We start from the raw sequence: 15,750 nt of genomic DNA, 5'->3' as shown, positions 1-15,750 counted from the left end.
CAACTTGCTACCCAGACAGTAGGGCAAATGTGGACTGTGCTACCGCAGGGAGTGGTCGAGGTGAAAACATTAAAACATAGACAGTAGGATCAGGGGGAGGCCATTCGGCCCTCCACCATTCAATATGATCATGGCTGACCATCCAACTCAGTCCCCTGTTCCTGCTTTCTCCATATACCCTTTGACCCCTTTAACCCGAAGAAGTCCTTCTTGAAAACATTTAAATGCTTTGGTCCCAACTGCTTCCTGTGGTAGAGAATCCCACCAGCTCCCCACTCTCTGGATGAAGACATTTCTCCTCATCTCAGTCCGAAATGGCCCACCCCACCCCGTGACCCCCTGGTTCTGGAAAACCAGCGATGTGTTTATGGGAAAGAGAGAAAGGAAAAGAAGGATACGTGATCAAGTCAAAATACTGCGGCTGAAGAATAAACAGCAAGGGCTGGAGAAACTCAGCTGGTCTGGCAGAGAAAACAATTAACATTTCGAGCCCAGTATGACTTTTCTTCAGGACTAGGTTTATTGATGGGGTTCAGTAGAGGAAGCCTGTGTGCAGCATGTGCAGTAACATGAACCAATTGGGGCTGAATGGCCTGAGGGGTATTGTTAATTTTCTGTCTCCAATCACCATTTAAGTGTCATGTAGCATTGTAATTATTGCAAGTCCTCCCAGCACCACTAGGTTGTGTTATTGTGCAGGACAGAAACAGGAATAGGCCATTCAGCCCATCAGACCTACCCCACCATTCAATACGATCATGACTGGTCGAAATAGTACAATACCTTTTATCCATAGCCCAGTACAATAGTGGAAATCCTAAATCTATTGATGTCTACCTTAAGCAGACTGAATGACTGAGCCTCCACAGCCCACTGTAGTAGGAAATTCCAAACATTCACAACCTCCTAAGGAAAACATTTTTCCTTATCACAAATCAAAGAAACATTCCCTATATTTTGCAGTTGTGCCCCCTGGATCTAGTCTCCCCAAGCAGGGGGAATATCTTACCCATATCCACCTTGTCTCTCCCTTTAAGTATTTTGTTACAAATCACACACCAGGTTATAGTCCAACAGATGAGGTCCTGGTGTCGCATGATTTTTAACTTTGTGCACCCGGGTCCAACACCGGCTCCTCAACATTTACGTATTTTGTTAGTTTCAAGGAGATCACTTCATTTTTCAAAACTCTGGTGAATACAGGCCCAGTTTCCTCAATCTGTCTCCATTGCACAAGTCCTTCCAGTCCAGGAACTTTCATTGCACCCTCTCGGTGGAATATAGCAAAGTTTTTATTCCCTGGCACCCCCAGCACTAGGAGTGTGCCAGTTAATGGAATGTTCCGGTTTTTCAAGAGGTCCACATAATCAACGTGAAAACACAGCAGTAGAAACGTGAAATAGGAATATGCACATCGTTGTTATACCTTATTTACAGCATAAAGCACTAATAATAATGCAACTTTGTCTTAAATAAAACTTACCAGCAGAAAGCCCTCACATGTTCACGTGACTACTCAAGGCATTACGGAGATGACAGTAATATATTAAACCGGTAGTATAATACTTGACGGTTTATCAAGAACACCAATTCATTAAGGTGCCAGTTATAGTGTCATAGAATCACAGAGACATACAGCACGGAAACACACCCTTCAGTTCAACTCGTCCATGCCGACCTAATATCCTAAATTAGTCAAGTCCTATTTGTCAGTATTTGGCCCCTATTTAAAATAAAGATCACTGTAATATTTTTCCTGAGATAAAGAGATCAGAACTGCACACAGTACTACAGTACTCCCATACTGCAGTCTAACCAAGATCCTCCATAGCTGAAGCAAGATTTCACTGCTCCTGTCCTCAAATCCTCTTGTGATAAAAGCCTACATTAGCCTTCCTAGTAGTTTGCTGAACCTGAATGTTAGCCTTCAGTGGCTTATCGGCGAAGACATTGAAGCAATTCTGTACATCTACACTTTCCAACAATTTATCATTTTTAAAAATAATCTGCATCTTCCAAAATGGGTGAACCACATGACTTTCCATCATCATCGAACCCCTACAGTGTGGAAACAGATGACCCTTTGAAGAGCATCCCGCCCAGACCCACCCCCATAACCCTGGATTCCTGATGGCCAATCTTAAATACGCTGCACATCTTTGGGCTGTGGGAGGAAATTGGAGCACCCGGAGGAGCCCCCTGTAGGCTCAGGGAGAACAAGAAGGGGAGTAGAGATAACCCTTGTAATTATAGACCAGTGAGCCCTACTTCGGTTGTGGATAAAGTGTTGGAAATGGTTATAAGCGATAGGATTTATAACCATCTAGAGAGAAATGACTTAATTAGGGATAATCACCGTGATTTTGTGAAGGGTAGGTCGTGCCTCACAAACCTTATTGAGTTCTTTGAGATGGTGACCAAACAGGTGGATGAGGTTAAAGCAGTTGATGTAGTGTGTATGAATTTCAGTAAGGCGTTTGATAAGGTTTCCCACCGTAGGCTACTGCGCAAAATACGGAGGCATGGGATTGAGGGTGATTTAGCAGCTTGGATCAGAAATTGGCTTGCTGAAAGAAGACAGAAGGTGGTGGTTGATGAGAAAGGTTCATCCTGGAGTTCAGTTACTTCGTGGGGTATCGCAAGGATCTGTTTTGGGGCCATTGCTGTTTGTCATTTTCATAAATGACCTGGATGAGGGTGTAGAAGGATGGGTTAGTAAATTAATGGATGACACCAAGGTCGGTGGAGTTGGGGATAGTGATGAAGGATGTTGCAGGTTACAGAGAGACATAGATGAGCTGCAGAACTGGGCTGAGAGGTGGCAAATGGAGTTTAATGCGGAAAAGTGTGAGGTGATTCACTTTGGAAGGAGCAACAGAATAAAAAGTACTGAGATAATGGTAAGATTGTTGTTAGTATAGATGAGCAGAGAGATCTCAGTGTCCATGTACATAAATCCCTTAAAGTTGCCACCCAGGTTGATAAGGTTGTTAAGAAGGCATACGGTGTGTTAGTGTTTATTGGTAGAGGGATTGAGTTTTGGAGCCACGAGGTCATGCTGCATTTGGCATATTGAGTACAGTTCTAGTCACGCATTATAGGAAGGATGTGGAAGCTTTGGAAAGGATGCAGAGGAGATTTACCAGGATGTTGGCTGGTATGGATGGAAGGTCTTACAAGGAAAGGCTGAGGGACTTGAGGCTGTTTTTGTTAGAAGATGGTTGAGAGGTGACTTAATTGAGACATATAAGATAATCAGAGTGCATTTTTCCTCAGATGATGATGGCTAGCATGAGGGGACATAGCTTTAAATTGAGGGGTGACAGATGTCAGAGGTGGTTTCTTTACTCAGAGAGTAGTGGGGGGCATGGAACACATTGCCTGCAACGCGCCAACTTTAAGGGCATTTAAATGGTCATTGGATAATAATAGTGTAAGTTAGATGGGCTTCAGAATGGTCCCACAGGTCAGTGCAACATCAAGGGCTGAAGGGCATATACCACTCCATGTTCTAACACACAAGCTCCACGTGGACAGTTGCTAGAGGGTGGAATTGAACCCAGGTCCTAGAGCCATGAGGCAGGCGTGCTGACCACTAAGCCACCCTAAGTCTACGTTCACTGAGCCCATCCAAATCTTACTGAAGCCAATTCACATCTTCCTCATGACACACCCTCCCACCTGATGCCTAGTTCCCTTCTATCATTGTTTTCTCAATAACCTGTTGAACATCCTTTTCCTACTGCATCTGAACTTTCTGGGCTTGCTCATTCCCACCTCAGATGCTGCCCTCCTAACCTCGGTTAACCCCGAAAGATCCACTTGCAACCAACTGTCTGAGGCACCTCCAGCTCTAGTTTGACCTCAACTGCAGTATATTCAATAAAATTGTGGCAAATCATCTATCTCAACATCATATTCCCACTTTCTCTCATACCCTTGATGCTTTTGAAATCTAGAATTGTATCAATCTCTTTCTCGAATATATTCAGTGACATGATCTTCATGGCTTTCTGAGGGAGAGAACTCCCTGAGTTCCTCACCTCAGTCCTAATTGGCTTACCCAGTACTCTGAGACCATGAACTGACAGTTGGGGGAAACAACATCTCTGAATCCAATCTGTCTAACCCTGTCAGAATTTTGTATGTTTCGGTAGGATCCCTTCTCATTTGAAACACCATCGAATATAAGCGCAGTCTAACCAATCTCTCCTCAGACAGCAAAGCTGCTATCCCAGGATTTAGTCTGGTGAATCTTCATGGGTGGCACAGTGGTTAGCACTGCTGCTTCACAGTGCCAGAGACCCGGGTTCAATTCCTGCCTCGGGCAACTGTCTGTGTAGAGTTTGCACATTCTCCCTGTGTCTGTGTGGGTTTCCTCTGGGTTCACTGGTTTCCTACCACAGTCCAAAAACATGCAGGATTGGTGAATTGGCCATGCTAAATTGCCCGTAGTGTTAGGTGATGGGATGAATGGGTCTTGGTGGGTTGCACTTTGGAGGGTTGGTGTGGACTTGTTGGGCCGAAGGGCCTGTTTCCACATTGTAAGTAATCTAATCTTCACTACACTGTCTCCATGGCAAATATATCCTTTCTTAGGCAAAGGGACTAAAATTGCACACAATACGCGGGGTGTGATCTCACCATAGCCCTGTATCCCTACAGTAAGACATCCTTATTTCTGTACTCCAATCCTCTTGCAATAAAGGCCAACATGTCACTTACCGACCTGACTGCTTGCTTTCAGTGACCGGTATACAAGAACATGCAGGTCTCTTTGTACATCAACCTTTCTCAATCCATCATTTAAATAATACTGTCAGTCTGCTTTTCCTACCAAAGTGGACAATCTCACATTTATCCACATTATACTGTATCTGCCATGCATTTGCCCACTCACCCAATTCATCCGAATGAAAGCCCGCTTTACACCCTGCTCCCAGTCCCTCCTATCCTTGTGTGTCAGCATACCATCAGCATGTCATTACTCACATACATTTTAATTACATGACAGTACAGTTCACTTCTACTAAAACACGTATTTCTTCAATGTGAATTAGCTTTCACGCAACTGAAGAATTTAGACCATTATTTGCAGAACGCGAACATTCTTTACCTGTATTGGCTATAATGTGATTCCGGGCCCATTAGTTTAAATGGTGCGGCTATTGTGTGATTTTCTTATAATGCAAGATCACATGAGAACTGAACTATTGCATTATATTAGAACCAATTGTACCAGCAGCACAGGAACAGGCCATTCGGCCCAACTTGTGCTTCGCCTCAACACGAGCTTCCTCCCACCACCTTTCACTGCACGTCTCTCCCTTGTGAGTTCATCTCGCTTCCCTTATTCACCTCAAATACTCCCTACGATAGTGAGGCTGTGCGAGATTGCTACTGTTTGGGAGTGGGCCTGTCTCCTGAATCCCCTGCTGAGCTAATAACAATTAAATTGATAGCCCTGGTTCTCATCTCCTCTGCAGAGTTTTGCATTCATTCATTCAGGGGATGTGAGTGTCCCTGACTGGGACAATACTCATTCCCTGGTTGCCCCCTTGAGAAAGTCGGGATGCTACTTTGACTACGCTGCAGTCCATGTGCTGCAGGTTGACCCACAATGCCCTGAGGGAGGGACTTCCAGGATTCCAATCCCGCGACACTGAAGGAACGGCGATATATTTCCAGGTCAGGATGGTGAGTGATTTGGAGGGGACCTTGCAGGGGGTGGTGTTCCACAAATCCCCTAATGCCATCGATGAACATACAAAACAGAAGCTGAAGTAGACCATTCAGCTCCTCGAAGATTTAATTAATACTCTGCTGTTTCATTCTTTCTGCCAAAGTCAACAACTTCCCATTTTTCCACATGATACTCCATCTTTTGGATTTTATGTTCACTCAATTCAACCGAACTATGAAGACCATGGGAACACAAGTATGCTATTTGGCCAAGTCTACCCTGCCATTCAATGAGACCATGGCAGAGCTGATAGCAAGACTATCCTATCGATACCCCAATTCCAACTTTCCATTTGCCTTCCCGATTACCTGCTGAACTTGGATGTTAGCCCTTTGTAATTCATGCACAAGAGTTCCCAAATCCCTCTGTGCTCTGGCTTTCTGCAGTCTTTATCCATTTAAATAATATTCAGCCCCTCTATTTACCTTGCTAAAGTGCAGAACCTCACACATCCCCACATTATATTCCACTAATTGCCATCCTGAAGATGCATTCCCCTTTTTCCAACTTTCTGTCTCCTGTTAGTAAACCAATCCTTGATCCATGTAAATATACTATCTCCAAAAACTATGGGCTCTGACCTTATTAAGTAGCCTTATGTGTGATGCCTTAGATAACCTTCCAAAAATTGAAATATATAACATCTACTGGTTTCTCTTTATCAACCAGTTAGTTACGTCCCTAAAGAACTGTAGTAAATCTGTCAGGTAAGATTTCCCCTTCATTAAGCAATGCCAACTGTTTGTTCATCTTTTGTATTTCTATATGCTCCATTATTACATCCTTTATAATAGATTCAAACAGTTTTCCAGGAACAGACATTAAGTTATAATTACCTGCTTTTTCTCTCTTTTCTTTAAGTAAAGGTGTTACATTGGCAATTTTTCAATCCTCTGGGACTTATCCAGAATCTAAGGTAGCAGAGAGTCATAGAGCTGTACAATACTAGAACAGACCCTTCGGTCCAACTAATCCATGCCGACCAAATATCCCAACCCAATCTAGTCCCATTGCCAGCACTTGCCCATATCCCTCCAAACTCTTCCTATTCATATACCCACCCAGATGCCTCTTAAATGTTGCAATTGTACCGGCCTCCACCACTTCCTCTGGCAGCTCATTCCATACATGCAACACCCTCTGAGTGAAAATGTTGCCCCTTAAGTCCCTTTTTCCTTCACATCTTAAACCTGTACCCTCTAGTTTTAGATTCCCCTACCTTGGGGAAAAAGACCTTGGCTGTTCACACTATCCATGCCCCTCATGATTTTATAAACCTCTATAAGGTCAGCCCTCAATCTCCGATGCTCCAGGGAAAACAGCTCCAGCTTATTCAACCCGTCCCTACAGCTCAACCTCCACTAACTGCCCCCCCCCAACCCAGCAACATCCTTGTAAATCTTTTCTGTGGTTAGCTCAGTGGTTAGCACTGCTGCCTTACAGCACTAGGGACTCAGGTTTCATTCCAGCCTTGAACGACTATCTGTGTGGAGTTTGCACATTCTCTCTGAGTTTGTGTGGGTTTCCCACACAATCCAAAGATGTGCAGATTAGGTGAATTGGCCATGCTAAATTGCCCATAGTGTTCAAGGATATGTAAGTTAGGTGCATTAGTCATGGGAAATGGATCTGGGTGGGATACTCTTCAGAGGATCGGTGTGGACTTGTTGGGCTGAATGGCCTGTTTCCACACTGTAGGGATTCTATCCTACTACTGGTGTATTCACTTCCTGTAATACTCTAGATATATCCCATCATGCCTAATATTATTTTTCTCTAGCGATAGTTGCTATAATTATTCCCTGTCTTCCTTTTGCCCCTCGATAATTTATTAACTTTAGAATGTTATTTATATCTTCCACCATGAAGACTGATGCAAAGTATATACCTAACTCCTCCGCTATTTCCTGGTCCCCATTATCATCTCCCCTGTCTCATTCACTAAGGGGCTTATGTTCACTTTGGCCACTCTATTTCTTTTCATGTATTTAAAGAAGCGCTTACTGTCCATTTTCATATTCTTTCATAGTTTACCCTCATTGGTTAGCTTTACCCTCTATGTCGAGAGTACGTTGCTGGAAAAGCACAAGTCAGGCAGCTTCCGAGGAGCAGGAGAGTCGACGTTTCAGGCCAGAGCCCTTCATCTGAATGATTCCTGATGAAGGGCTCTAGCCTGAAATATCGACTCTCCTGCTCCTCGGATGCTGCCTGACCTGCTGCGCTTTTCCAGCAACACACTCTCAGCTCTGATCTCCAGCATCTGCAGTCCTCACTTTCTCCTCCTTTACCATCCATGTTTCACGTGTGCTGAGCCAGATAAGAATGGCAGATTTTATTCCCTAAAGAATACTAGTGAAAAAGATATTTACAACAATCAATAGTGGTATCCATGACACAGTTGTTAAGATAAGCTTTCAATTCCAGGTTTATTAATTAAACTTAAATTGTGATTGTGATGTGAAAACACCAGGCAGTGAGGCAGGACCAATTGGGTAGGTAAGTGGGAACACCAGCCCCTGCAAGTTCCCCTCCTAACGTGGAATTTTTTTTACTTCATTCATTCACAGAATGAGGGCATCACTGGCTAAGCCAGCATTACTTGCCCATCCTTAAATCACCCAGAGGCCAGTTAAAAGTTGACCACATTGCTGTGGGTCTGGAGTCACATGTAGACCAGAGTGGGTAAGGATGGCAGCTTCTTTCCCTACAGGGTATTGGTGAACCAGATGGGTTTTTCTGACAATCGACTCATGATCACTTGCAATTCCAGATTTTTATTAAACTCAAATTTTCCTATCTGCCACAGCAGGATTCGAACCCAGGCCTGCAGAACATTATCTAAGTCTCTGGGTTAACAATCCAGTGATACTAACACCAGGCCATTACTTCCTCCAATGCATGGCCATTCCTTCAGTGTCACTGGGTCAACATCTGGAATTCCCCCCCTAAGGGCATTGTGGGTCTACCTACAGCACACGGACTGCAGTGGTTTAAGAAGGCAGCTCGCCCCCACCTTCTCAAGGGGCAACTAAGGACAGGCAATAAATTCTGGCCAGGGATGTCCACGTCTTATGATTGAAAAAGCAGAAAAAATCTCAGTTTGGTTTGTTATAAAAGCCAACATTCCATTAACTTTCCTAAACACTTGCTGTACCTGCATGTTAACGTGTTGTGATTAATGTATCAGATTCCATGATCCCTCTGTGAAGAGAAAAAGTTATTCTACAATTCCCTAAGACATCACAGCCTGAAATCTATTCAACGAGGAAGCATGCAAAATCCTCTGGTGTAGTGAGTTCCAAAGATTTACAATCCTTTGAGGTATTTTTCATTTACTTAAGAGACGTGAGTGTTGCTGGCTGGGCCAGCATTTACTGCCTGTCCCTAGTTGCCCCTTGAGAAGGTGGGGGTGAGCTGCCTTTTTGAACTGCTGCTGTCCATGTGCTGGATATACCCAGCAATGCTGAATAAACAGTGATATATTTCCAAGACAGGAAGGTGAGTGGCTTGGAAGGGCACTTGCAGGGGGTGGTGTTCCTATTGTCCTTCTAAATGGTAGTAACCATAGGTTTGGAAGGTGTTGAGAGAGAATGTCTGACAAGTCAATTCTTCTTCCTATGCTTTCAGTTCAATGCATTGACTTTGTAACAGTGTTTCTTACAGTCGAGCTCGCTACAGTCTGTTTTGAAGAACTACAAAGCTCCCATCTGGGTTAAAGTCCTGTACACCTTATCTGTTGGTCACTTTATCTTAATTCTGCGCTCTATGAAAAGAAGTAAGGACAGCAATTGCAAACAGGGTTATCTTAATCACAGAACATCTTATTTACTCAATCTGTGGTTTTTTTCCACTTTATCGTTAAAGCAAAACAGGAACCAGTTGGAATTCAAAACAACAGTCAGTACCTCTAAACAGCACAAAGATAAAGTTTCCAAGTCTTATAAACTTTCCAAAGTTAAAGAAGATACATGGATTTCTTTTTAACCATGCAGACTCAAGAGGCCATTCGGTCCTTCATGCCTTGCTCTGCCATCCAATCAGATCACAGCTGACCTGGTGGAAGCCACCATCCATTTTCCCACCTACCCCTTGATAAATTTTGACTCCCTTGTTAGTCAGTACTCGCACTTACAAATATTCAATGACCCTACTCCTACTGCCCTCTCTGAGAGAGACTTCCACAGACCCCTGCCTCCCTGAGGGACTGAAATTCCTTCTCTATGTAAAGATGGTCCCTTTTAATTTTTCTTTATTTTTGATTGTGGACTGAAATAAGAAAGGGACTGTTTCAAAACTAATGCTTAAGGAAAGGATCGCTGAACTTTCAAAAAGCAAATTATTAAAAAGAAAACGTTGGTTGTGTTGACATTTTGCTTAAGCAGCAGGGGAAGCTGTAGATGGGTCAGCACCAGGTCGTGTGTGAGATTGGCTGGCTGCTGGTTACTGATAGGCTTGTGGAGTGTTGTTCAGTTGTGGATGCCAAAGGCCATCAGCCTGACAACAGCCTGAGTGATTCCTGGGTAGCTAAGCAGCTTGTGGGTGTGAACAATATTGACAGAAGCCTTCAGACTGCTCCAAGGGAAGATAATATACCAGTCTCCCCAGTAAAATAGAAGAAAGCCAGTTTATTTTCTCCCTTCAATCTCTCATATTTCAAATCTAGTAATGATCTTTTTTTATGCACTTTATTTGCAGCTGTAACTTTTTATTCCTCGTTTTGTTTAATCACCCTATGATCTTTGTATGGCATGATCTGCCTGTATTGCATGCAAAACAAAACTTTTCACTGCATTGAGGTACATGTGACAATAATAAATCAAATCAAATCACTAGTTGCTGTTGGCAAACATGGATATTGCTGGAGAAACTCAGCAGGTTTGGCTGCATCTGTAGAAGGAGAAACAGAGTTAACCTTTTAGGTCGGGCATGACGCTTGTTCAGAATATTTCTTCCCTCTCTTCAAAGTAAGCCCATCTTGAAGAAGTTTTGTTCTCCTCTTCAACGAGATTTCTGTTTTAATCTTTTATATTTGCCTTCATTGTTTTCCAACTCCCTCCTTGAGTTGTGAGTTCTGAGGAAGATTCAAAACATTAACTCTGTTTCCCTGGCCAGAGATACTGCCAGACAGTGTCAATTTCAGATTGCCAGCGTCCACTGAATTTTGCCATTATTTGAGTTACTGTTAGCTGTTGCTTACAATTAATAACTTAGTGACTTTACAATTTGTGATCCAATCACCTGGTACCTCCTGTGAAGAAACAAAAACTGGAGGGAGACGATCAGAGAACTGGAGAATTTGGAAACAAAAGGAACAATCCATTGGATTGTGAAGATTGGCACTATTGAATTACATCCTCAGTACCTTTGCTTCCACATCACTAAAGGTTTGTAATTGCATTTGTGTGCATTGGGGTTTTAGAAAGGGGTTAGAGTTTTAATGAATAGAGTTATGTGTTGTTTACCTGTAGTCAGAATGTATTTATTTGTAACATTCATAGTTCTTGTTTAATATAGAAATGTGGTCCACGCTTTCTGTTAATCTGAGTCCATCCAACAGGTAAATTGGACGTACTTTGATAACATTTTTAACTTTTGTGAGAATTCTGGGAATAATAAGGCTTGATTTTTAAGCTGACTATTCCAGTTAGGCTGGTCCTCAAACTCTATCTTAATGGTGGCTCAGTGGTTAGCACTGCTACCTCACAGCACCAGGGACCCAGGTTCAAGTCCAGCCTTGGATAACTGTCTGTGTGGCATTTCCACATTCTCCCCAGGTCTGTGTGTGTTTCCTCTGAGTGTTCTGGTTTCCTCCCACAATCCAAAGATGTTCAGGTCAGGTGATTTGGCTATTCTAAATTGCCCATAGCTTTAGTCAGAGGGAAATGGGTCTGGGTGGTTGGTGTGGACTTGTTGGGCTGAAGGGCCTGTTTCCACACTGTAGGTATTCTAATTTTTTTTTAAAATCCCATATTTAGAACTGTGTCCCCTGGTTCCAGTCTTTCCTACAAGGGGAACATTCTTTCAACAACCACCCTGTCGTCTTCCCTTAAATCTTTCACATTTGGAAAAGACCAGCTCTCGTTCTTTTAAAACACCATCTTCTGCTGCTTCATCAATGACCTTCCCTCCATCATAAGGTCAGAAGTGGGGATGTTCGCCGATGATTGCATAATGTTCAGCACCATTCACAACTCTTCAGACACTGAGACAGTCAGAATCAATAGGCCGAAGGGCCTTTTCTACACCACCTGGCCTGTTGAGCCTGATCCACCATCCATTAAGATCATGGCTGATCTTTCTGGACTCAGCTCCACTTATCTGCCCGCTCACCATCATCCTCAATTCCTTTACTGTTAAAAATCTATCGATCATCGTTTTAAAAACATTCAATGAGGTAGCCTCAGCTGCTTCGTTGGGCAGGGAATTTCACAGATTCACAACCATTTGGATGAAGAAGGTCCTCCTCAACTCAGTCCTAAACCTGCTCCCCCTTATTTTGAGGTTTTGTCCCCTATCTCCAGTTACACCTACCAATGGAAATAACCTCCCTGCTTCTATCTCATCTCCTCCCACCATAAATGTATATGTTTCTATAAGAATCCCCCTCATTCTTCTAAATTCCAATGAGTGTAGTCCCACTCTCATTAGTCTCTCCTCATAAGCCAACCCTAACTCTAGAATCAACCTAGTGACCCTCCTCTGCACCCCCTCCAGCGCCAGTACATCCTTTCTCAAGCAAGGAGACCAAAACTGTACATAGTACTGCAGGTGGGCCTCACCAGCACCCTGTACAGCTGCAGCATAACCTCCCTGCTTCTAAACTCCAACCCTCTAGCAAAGAAGGACAATATTCCATTTGCCTTCTTAATTACCTGCTGCACCTGCGAACCAACTTTTTGTGATTCACGCACAAGGATGCCCAGGTCACTCTGCATGCAGCATGCTACAATTTTTCACCATTTAAATAAAAGTCCATTTTTCTGTTATTCTGACCAAAATGGATGACCTCACATTTACCAATACTCCATCTGCCAGACCTTTGCCAGCTCACTAAACCTATCTATATCTCTCCACAGACTTTCAGTGTCCTCTGCACACTTTGCTCTACCACTTATTTTAGTGTCATCTTTGACACAGTACACCTGGCTCCCAACTCCAAATCATCTGTGTAAATTATAAACAATTTTGGTCCCAACACTGATCTCTGAGGTCCACCACTAGCCACTGATCACCAACTAGAAAAATACCTATTTATCCCCACTATTTGCTTTCTGTTGGTTATCCAATCCTCTGTCCATGCCAATATATTATCCATAATGTCCTGCAGCTTTAACTTATGCAGCAGCCTTTTGTGCAACACCTTGTCAAATGCCTTCTGGAAATCCAGATACACCACGTCCACCAATTCCCCATTGTCTACCACGCTCATAATGTTCTCAAAGAATTCCAGTAAATTAGTTTAATATGACCTGCTTTTCGTGAACACACGTTGCATCTGCCCAATGGGTCAATTTCTATCCAGATGTCTTGTTTTTCTTAACGGAAGTTAAGCTAACATGCCTATTATTACCCACTTTTCATCTATCTTCTTTTTTAAACATTGGCATCACATTTGCTGCTTTCCAATCAGCTGGAAAGGCCACAGAGTCCAACAAATCTAAGTAAATTATCCAGGAGTGCATTTGGTATTTTCCCTGCCATCTCTCTTAATATCCTGGGATGCATTCCACCAGGGACAGGAGATTTGTCTGCCTTTAACCCCATTGCCTTGCCCAACTCATTACTGATAATGATCATTTCTAGGTCCTCACGTGCCACAGCCTTCTTATCATTGATTATTAGTATGTTATTTGTGTATTCCACTGCGAAGACCAACACAATAATAACTGTTCAATGTCAAGGCCATTTCCTCATCACTCCTTATTACATCCCCTTTCTCATCCGCTAAAGGACTAATGTTTACCTTAGCTACTCTTTTACTCTTTTTCATTTAATATATTTATAGAAACTTTTGCTATCTGTTTTCGTATTCTGAACTAGTTTACTCCGTTGTTGTGATTCTGTTCGCCGAGCTGGAAGTTTTTGCTGCAAACGTTTCGTTCCCTGGCTAGGGAACATCATCAGTGCTGTTGGAGCCTCATGTGAAGCGCTGCTTTGATGTTTCTTCCGGTATTTATAGTGGTTTGTTCTTGCCGCTTCCGGGTGTCAGTTTCAGCTGTAGTAGTTTGTATGTGGGGTCCAGGTTGATGTGTCTGTTGATGGATGTTCTTGCCGCTTCCGGGTGTCAGTTTCAGCTGTAGTGGTTTGTATATGGGGTCCAGGTCCATGTGTCTGTTAATGGAGTTTGTGGATGAATGCCATGCCTCTAGGAATTCCCTGGCTGTTCTCTGTCATAGTTTACTCCCATAATCTATCTTTCCTTTCTTTATAGCTGTATTCTCAGCTTTCTGTTAACCTTTAAATATTTCATAAAACATCTAGTTTCCCACTAAAGTTTGCCACTTTGTATGCATTAGCTTTCAATTTGATAACCTCCTTTATTTCCTTAGTAATCCATGGCTGATGAGACCTTTTCCTCCAGTCCTTCCTTTTCCACTGGTATGCACTTTTGCTGAGCACTATGAAAAATCATTTTGAACGTTCTCCACTGTCTCACCAAATAATCTGTGCTCCCAGTCTAACTTAGCTGAAAGTGTGTTGCTGGTTAAAGCACAGCAGGTTAGGCAGCATCCAAGGAATTTCCTATTCCTTGGATGCTGCCTAACCTGCTGTGCTTTAACCAGCAACACATTTTCAGCTGTGATCTCCAGCATCTGCAGACCTCATTTTTTACCCCAGTCTAACTTAGCCAAGTCCTCCTCATCCCATTGGAGGATCACTGAACACCCCACAATCAACATCCTGGGAGTTACCATTGACCTGAGACTGAATTGGACTCACCACATAAATACTGTGGCTACAAGAAGGGCCAGCACATGCCAAAAGTGAGATTCAAGCCCATGAACTCAGAACATTTGCCTGGATTGCTAGCCCACAGGTATTTCCATGATGTCGCTGACTGCCAACATATTTTCTGTAAATCCATCATTCCAACCTTTAATATCCCTGCCAATAATACAGACCAAGGAGAGAAGATAGACAGGCAGGAGGCTGGAAGAACACAGCAAGTCAAGCAGCATCAAGATGTAGAGAAGTCAATGTTTTGGGTACTAACCCATCTTCAGGACCAGGAAGTCTCCTGCAGCTGCCTGACTTGCTGTGTTCTTCCAGCCTCCTGCCTGTCCACCTTGGAAGCCAGCATCTGCAGTTTGTTTCTGTCTCTAACCAAGGAGAGGAGAAGGCCTTGAGACTGCTGTCTATAAATGGAACAAAAGGGAGAAAGGCTGCTAGAGAGAAGTGAGAAACCTTGCAAAAAGGACAGGTGTAACCCCAGGCATGGTGGCTCAGTGGTTAACACTGCTGCCTCACAGTGCCAGGGACCTGGGTTCGATTCCAGCCTCTGGTGAATGTCTGTGTGGAGTTTTCACATGTTCCCTGTGCCTGTGTGGGTTTCCTCCCACAGTCTGAAGATGTACAGGTTAGGGAGGATTGGTCATGCTTAATTGTCCAGAGTGTTCATGGATGTGTAGATTAGGTGCATTAGTCAGGGGTAAATGTAGAGTAATAGGTGAATGGGTCTGGGTGGGTTACTCTTTGGAGAGTCGGTGTGAACTTGTTGGGCTAAATGGCCTGTTTCCACGCTGTAGGGATTCGATACAAAAGATAATTCTCAAACATGCTGCAGTGTAAGGGAAAAAGCTAAGAACTGTGAACAATCTGGAGAAAACCACTAGGACACCAAGACACTTAACGATAAAGCAGCAAAACAGGGTATCTCAGTGCCCAGCCTTGACTGTGGGCTCGACAGTGAGATGGAAAAGGCTGAAATCAAAATAAATGGCAGCATGGGGAAACTGACCAAAAACAACATCCCCCACCTCCCCAGTTTCCTCTGGGTGCTCTGGTTA

Source organism: Hemiscyllium ocellatum, chromosome 4 (genome assembly GCF_020745735.1).
Source record: "Hemiscyllium ocellatum isolate sHemOce1 chromosome 4, sHemOce1.pat.X.cur, whole genome shotgun sequence".
NCBI classification, from domain to species: domain Eukaryota; kingdom Metazoa; phylum Chordata; class Chondrichthyes; order Orectolobiformes; family Hemiscylliidae; genus Hemiscyllium; species Hemiscyllium ocellatum.
This window is presented reverse-complemented; position numbering follows the sequence as displayed.